The sequence below is a fragment of the Bos indicus genome, chromosome 16 (genome assembly GCF_029378745.1).
Source record: "Bos indicus isolate NIAB-ARS_2022 breed Sahiwal x Tharparkar chromosome 16, NIAB-ARS_B.indTharparkar_mat_pri_1.0, whole genome shotgun sequence".
Classification (NCBI taxonomy): domain Eukaryota; kingdom Metazoa; phylum Chordata; class Mammalia; order Artiodactyla; family Bovidae; genus Bos; species Bos indicus.
The window spans coordinates 42005008-42011960 of NC_091775.1; the positions used below are offsets into that span (position 1 = coordinate 42005008).

Below are 6953 nucleotides of genomic sequence, written 5' to 3' on the forward strand. Positions count from 1 at the left end.
CTTATACTACAATTGCACTTATTAACATTCCTTAACACACTTCTCTTCATAAACCGAGGGCTTCCTGCTGTGGACCAGACCTGGGCCCTGGGAAGCCCTGTCCTTCAGCCATGAGGGGTCCAGCTGTACCCCCCCTACCTCCCTCATGGCCCCCCTGAGGCCCTTATCTTCTAACAATGTGACAGACCCCTGGGTCCCAGCTTCTCACAGCCCAGTGTGAGGCCAGGAGGTTCCCTGAGAGGTGGGAGGCGCTGGTGTTTGGGGAGAGAAATCCAGACTCGGGGCCCCACTGGCTCTGAGATCTCCTGTGTGTGATGTCACCTTTCCCACCTGCAGAAGGGCCCAGACGTTCCTCCCCTCCTGCCTCCTGGGCTGGGAAACTCCAGCAGACGATGCGATGTCGGCAGCTCAGCTCTGGCAGCTCCCAGCCAGGATCCGGACAACCCCCACCAGGACTCTGGGAGCCACCGTCTTGGCCTGGCCTGGCCTGGCTCAAAAGGAAAAGGGTGGCTCAGAAGACCCCAACAAGGCAGTGGGTGCAGAGGCTAGGGAGGCTCTGGGGTGGCTGTTGTTCAGTCACTCAGTTGTGTCCAACTCTTTGGGGCCCCATGGACTGCAGCCCGCCAGACTTCCCTGTCCTTTACCATCTCCCAGAGTTTGCTCAGACTCACGGCCCTGGGGAGGGCAAAGCAAAGGAGCCCGACAGGGGTTGGTGGGGAGGTTCTTCACACAGGAGCTGTCATCCCCCTGCACACGGGGTGTGGCAGGGGATGAGGGAGACACTTATCTGGCACCTCCCAGCCTTGCTGGCTCTGGGCTGGCCCTTTGTGCCTAAGTCTCTCCATGGTTCTGGAAGAAAATAAACACAGAAGTCCCACAGGCTCTGCTGGGAAGCTGCTCTGGGTGCTCAGGTCCCCTCGGGTGGAGACAGGCTCAAGGGCCGAGCCCTCAAAGAGCCACCCTCCCAGACTGGCTGGCAGGAGAGCAGGGTGCTCCTCCACAGTTGTGACCTGGGGGGTCACAGAGTTCTCTGGACTGAAGCTGCTGTGACTGAGGGTTTCTGCAGGGCCCTGAGGCCAGGTGTCAGGGGGCCGAGTACACAAAATCCAACCTGCATGATCAGGCGGAAGGCCCTCTCTAGCCTGGACATACAGACTGGCCTCCAGAAACCCTTGGGCAGCTACACACACCTCCCATCCCTGCCTGCCAGCCTCAGACATCACCTCCGCTGACGTCACCTCTGGGAGACGCCTGCACGCCCACCGTGGTCTACGTTGCTCCATCTCAGCCTTCACTTGCTTCCCTCGTCACCCATCTCACATTTTGCCGTTATGATTATTACTTTCATATAGAATGGCTTTATTGAGGTTCAATTCCCAGACCACACAATTCACCACTGAAAGCATACAATTCAATGGTGCTTAGTGTAGTCACAGGGTTGTGCAACTGTCACCACAACTTTGGGAGCACACACACAGGATGTGGTCTTTTGTGTCTGGTTCTACTTTGCATAACGTTTCCAGGGTTCATCCTCCAAGTCGTAACTTGTGGCAGGACTTTGTGCCTTTGTGTGGCTAAAAAAAAAAAATCTGTGTGTAGACTGTGTGTGTTTACCACAGTTGTTTCCAAGGATATCGGGGTCAGTATTATTTGCTTGCTCTCTTGGTCTGTCTGGCCCTCTCGACCATCCACCCCAGGAGCCCAAGGGCAGGTCCACCTCTCAGGACCTAGGAGAGTGCAAGACACAGGCGACACTTGGTAAATATTTGCTGTCTGAGTGAAGAGGGGACAGAACCTTTGTCAGAGGCAACCAACACACCCTGTCCTCCCAGTCACCTTTCCGGATACATCCACATAGGTCCCCTGAGTAATAAAACCAACATTTATGATTACATGTTCAGATGCCACCCCAAGATTTCTCCCTATGGCACCCTCCACATCAATCCTCAAGTCAATCCTGAATGAAATCAACCCTGAATATTCATATGGAAGGACTGTTGATGAAGCTCCAATACTTTGGCCACCTGATGCGAAGAGCCGACTCATTGGAAAAGACCCTGATTCTGGGAAAGACTGAAGGCAAATGGAGAAGAGGACAGCAGCGGGTGAGCTGGTTGGATGGCATCACCAACTCAATGGACATGAATTTGAGCAAACTCCAGGAGACGGTGAAGGGCAGAGAAGCCTGGTGTGCTGCAGTCCATGGGATTGCAAAGAGTCGGACACAACTGAGCGACTGAAAAACTGGCATCTTGGTCGGGATGACTCTCTGTCGGTAGCTGTCCTATGCACCACTGGCCATTTGGCAGCACACCTGGTCTCTACTCACTAGAGTCCAGGAGCGCTTTCCCTTCCTAGCTGTGACAACTAGAAACATTTCTGCAAATGTCCACAGGGAGATAATTCACCCCCAGCAGAGAAACACTGGTCTGCCCACATTTTCTCCATTTCTTTTCCATCACAACCTGGAACAGTGGGAGCCAGAAATATTGGCCGTTGAGGAGACACCCAGAGTTTGGTGGTCTGACCACAGAGATACCAGCAGTAGAATTGGGGCCTGAAGCCTCTGCCCCCAGGGGTGGGTCCTGGGCCCCCAAGCGGGACCCAATGACCCAGGAGACCTCAGACTCCTCTGGCCAGCTAGGCCACCACTTGACTTTCTCTTTCTCTGGACTCAGTTTAAAACCTCCCTCACACCGCCCTCTTGGTAGGTTGAGCCAAGGCTGCAGAATTTTCTGGGCCAGCCTACTTGCCACCCCCACTCCACCCCCCCCAGCCAAATCCTTATCATTCTTTTCATTTTTCAGTGTTCACAAGACAAAGGAAATAAGCACTCAGAAGGAAGCACAAGCTGTGTTTGTTCCTTGCTGCTGCTTCCATGTAACAGGATCCTGCTTGGGGAGGTCACACCGGGGACCACGAGCAGAGCCAAGGCCCGAGGCTGCCCGGGGCCATGTTTCTGTCCACAGTTCTGGCCCGTGCAGAATGACACGAGGCAGAGCGTCTCCCAAATGCCACGTAGCATGGGCTTCTTGCTGTGGGTTCTCGCCTGACCCACATCCACACTTGGGCCCCACTGGCTGAGGGCCAGCTTCAGAGCTGGAGGAGCCTGAGCCATGTAACCTGCAGAGAAGGGGAGAGTCTGGACTTAGGATCTCAGTCCTTGGGGCTGAGATTCCAGTCCTTGGATCTTGAGCCGGTAACTTAACCTCCTTAAGCCTCAGTTTCCTTGTCTGTAGGATGGGACCAATAGCCCTGCTCTCCAGTGAGCTGTTTGTGACAATTAACGGAGGAAAACACATAATAATCAATGCATGTGTGTGTGGTATTACTAAATTTCAGGTAATTATAATGAAATGCCAAGTAAATTAATAAATACCAAGCATGGTATAAATTAATCCATTTAGATCATACATATTTTATAACAAAAGTAATAAATTAATTGTGATTAGTACATGACAGACCCTCAGTGCTTCATATGTATTTAATAATGGTGTGAGCACTAAGTTGCTTCAGTCGTGTCTGACTCGGTGTGACCCTATGCTGTAACCCTCCAAGTTCCTCTGTCCATGGGATTCTCCAGGCATTTTTAAATATTCCAATACATAGAAAACAGAGGCAGGGAGTGATGCAGTTATCACTTGAGGCTTGCTACCTGGATAGTGACCAGCAGACCTGGGATCTGAACCCCAGAGTCTAATTGCAAAGCCTTTGTGCTTAACCCCTGGGTTTCACAGCTTCTTGAATAAGAAGCCTAGAACAGTCTGCCCTGCATAATCATGGGTTTCAAATCTGTTGAGTCAACCAACTGTGGATCAAAAGTACTTTTTAAAAAAATTCCAGGAAATTTCAAAAAGCAAAACTTGAATTTGCTGCCCAAGCAAATATTTACATAGTATTTACATTATATTTACAGCTATTTACATAGCATTGACATTGTATCAGGTAATATAAGTAATTTATTAATAGTATTAGTTGCATTGATTATTATGTGTTTTCCTCCTTTGTCACAAACAGCTCACTGGAGAGCAGGGCTATTGGTCCCATAAATAGTATTAATCTAGAAATAGTATTACAGCTATTTACATAGCATTGACATTGTATCAGGTATTATAAGTAATCTATTAATAGTATTGTCTGACTCCTTGCGACCCCATGAACTGTAGCCTGCCAAGCTGCTCTGTCCATGGGATTCTCCAGGCAAGAATCCTGGGTGGGTAGCCATTTCCTCCTTCAGAGGATCTTCCCGACTCAGGAATCCAATCTGGGTCTCTTGCACTGCAGGCAGATTCTTTACCGTCTGCAACACCAGGGAAGCCTGGACGATGTGCTAAGGTTACATGCAAATACTACACCATTTTATATAAGGGACTCGAGCATCCAAGAATTTGGTATCCAGGGGTCCTGGAACTACTTCCCCTGTGGATACCAAGGGATGGCTATGTGTAAAGCGAGTGGAGTACAATACTTGCCATTATTCATTAACATCGCTATCTGGCTGATCCACATCCACGTCGCTGTCAGATTCCAGCACCTCCGGCCCAGCTGTGAGCCCCGCTCCCATAGCAGGTAGGCCAAGTCACACCAGCCTAGGTGGGCATCTGAGGTTCTTCTGTGATCAGACACATTTAAGGTGAGTCTCCTTTCAGAGGGCTTCCCCGGTGGCACTAGTGGTAAAGAACCTGCCTGCAGTGCAGGAGACACCAGAGATATGGGTTTGATTCCTGGGTCGGGAAGATCCCTTGGAGGAGGGAATGGCAACCCACTCTGGTATTCTTGCCTGAAGAATCCCATGGACAGAGGAGCCTGGTGGACACAACTGAAGCAACTTAGCACACAAGCAGGCTCCTTCCAGAGCTTGCTGGGGTCAGCCCTGCTCTCTTGGCAATGGCCTGGGAGGGAGGGAGTGTCTACTATTTCAGTGCCCCAGCCCCTCCTCAGACACACCCTCTTTAGGCTCCCGAGGTACAAAGCTGATGCCCATGGATAGACTGCGCCCCATCACTGACTTCTGAACTCCTAAAATGTTCCCAGCAGTCTGCCAAGTGCTCCAAGGAACACCAAACAGTTCATGAAGTGCCAGCTCAGGGCATGAACAGTGGCGACCCAGGCAGGAGTCTAACATGCCCAGAGCTGTTCCCGTCTGTGTTTACCCCAGCCCCTCCCTGAGAGCACAGGGGACTGCTGGCTTCAGCAGCAGACACGTAATCCATCTGCAGACTTTCTAGAGTGGGTGTTGGGAGCTCAGAACAGCCTGTGTGCGTGTTGAGTGCTCCTGAATGCTAACTCACTTCAGTAGTGTCCAACTCTGTGTGACTCTATGGACTATAGCCTGCCAGGCTCCTCTGTCCATGGGATTTCCCAAGCAAGAATACTGGAAGGGGTAGCCATTCCCTTCTCCAGGGGATCTTCCTTACCTAGGGCTTGAACCTGGATCTCTTAGGTCTCCTGCATTGGCAGGCAAGCTCTTTACCACTAGTTGCCACCTGGGAAGCCCCAGAGTAGCCTGGGCTACCAAAAATAGGACTTGAAAACTGGGCAGAGTCCATGGGATACAGATGGCCCCCAGCCCCCAGATCCTGCCACAGGAAGGTCTGGACCCTGGGCCACCCTGCTGGGCCTGGACAGTCTCTGCTGCTGCTACCACTGAAGAAAATTACCCCGTCCCACTACTCCAGATCACTTGCTTGGGTCAATATGGAATTGGAAGACAGAGAAATTGAGCCCCAAACCAAGTACTGGAAGCACTGCTTGCACCTCTGGATCCAGCCATACCTGAAACCGACTATCAGTGGGCTTTTTACTTATTTGAACCAATTTCACCTTTCGCCTAAGCAAAAATCGTTGTGAGTGGGACCTGTAGCCACTCAGGGAGTCTGGGGGAATATCTGATTGGTGGAGCCATCATTGCATGTGCAAACCTCAGGAGCCAGGAGCAGGGAAAGCAAATGTGGAGCTTGCTTGTCTGTGGCTTTCAGTCAGGGGTTCCCCTAGAACCACCCTGAGCTTCAGACAAGAGCTGGTGCCCTGACCAGCATTGGATACTGGGAGACTCCCTGAGTGGCTAAGGGTCCCACTCACAGTGATTTTTGCTTAGGCGAAAGGTGAAATTGGTTCAAATAAGTAAAAAGCCCACTGATAGTCGGTTTCAGGTATGGCTGGATCCAGAGGTGTGAGCAGTGCTTCCAGTACTTGGTTTAGGGCTCAATTTCTGTGTCTTCCAATTCCATATCTTCTTTGTTGGCTTGATTCTCAGTTGTCTTATTCTAGTGACGGCAAGCCGGCTCCTCAGTTCCATCCTCACACCCTCCCAGATTCAAAGGCAGGAAGAAGCACTTCTCTGGTGGCATGCTGGATAAGAATCTGCCTGACAACACAGGGGACATGGATTCGATCCCTGATCTGGTAATATTCCACATGCTATGGAGCAACTAAGCCTGTGAGCCACAACTACTGAACCTGTGTGCCCCAGTTTTACTGAAGCCCTCATACCTGAATCCCGTGCTCCACAACAAGAGGAGCCGTAACAATGAGAACCCTGTGCACTGTGACAGAGTAGCCCCCACTTGCTGCAACTAGAGAAAGCCCAGGCAAAGCAATGAAGACCCAGTGCATCAAAAAATAGGTAGTTAAATAAATAACCAAAAATTTACAAATCTTATTTATTAAAAAATAAAATAGCAGAAGAAAAAAGGAGAGATTGTGTCCAAAGAGTTAGCTCTGATTGGTTCTCATTGGATTGATTTGAGTCACATGAACCAATCACAGTGGTCAGAGGAATGTAGTGCTCTGATTGGTCAGTCCTAAGTCATGTGATCCATCTTTACAGCCCGGGAGGGAATGTAACCGATTGAAACACATGGGCTGAGAATTGGAGAGGGGTGGTTCCCCAAAGGTCCAATGGAGTGCCCTGGCTAGAAGAAGAGAGAAAGGACACTGGGTAGCAAAAACAA

At 50.6% G+C, this 6953-nt stretch overlaps 1 long non-coding RNA gene across 1 annotated transcript; it reads right to left on the bottom strand.

Moving 5' to 3' along the window:
* Positions 1-1342: 1342 nt before the first annotated feature.
* LOC139176382 (uncharacterized) lies at positions 1343-5745 on the bottom strand. The gene is made up of 2 exons (XR_011560797.1): positions 4473-5745; positions 1343-3123 (listed from the first exon to the last, which is right to left on the bottom strand). It is a non-coding gene; the product is annotated as an uncharacterized lncRNA (long non-coding RNA).
* Positions 5746-6953: the final 1208 nt, after the last annotated feature.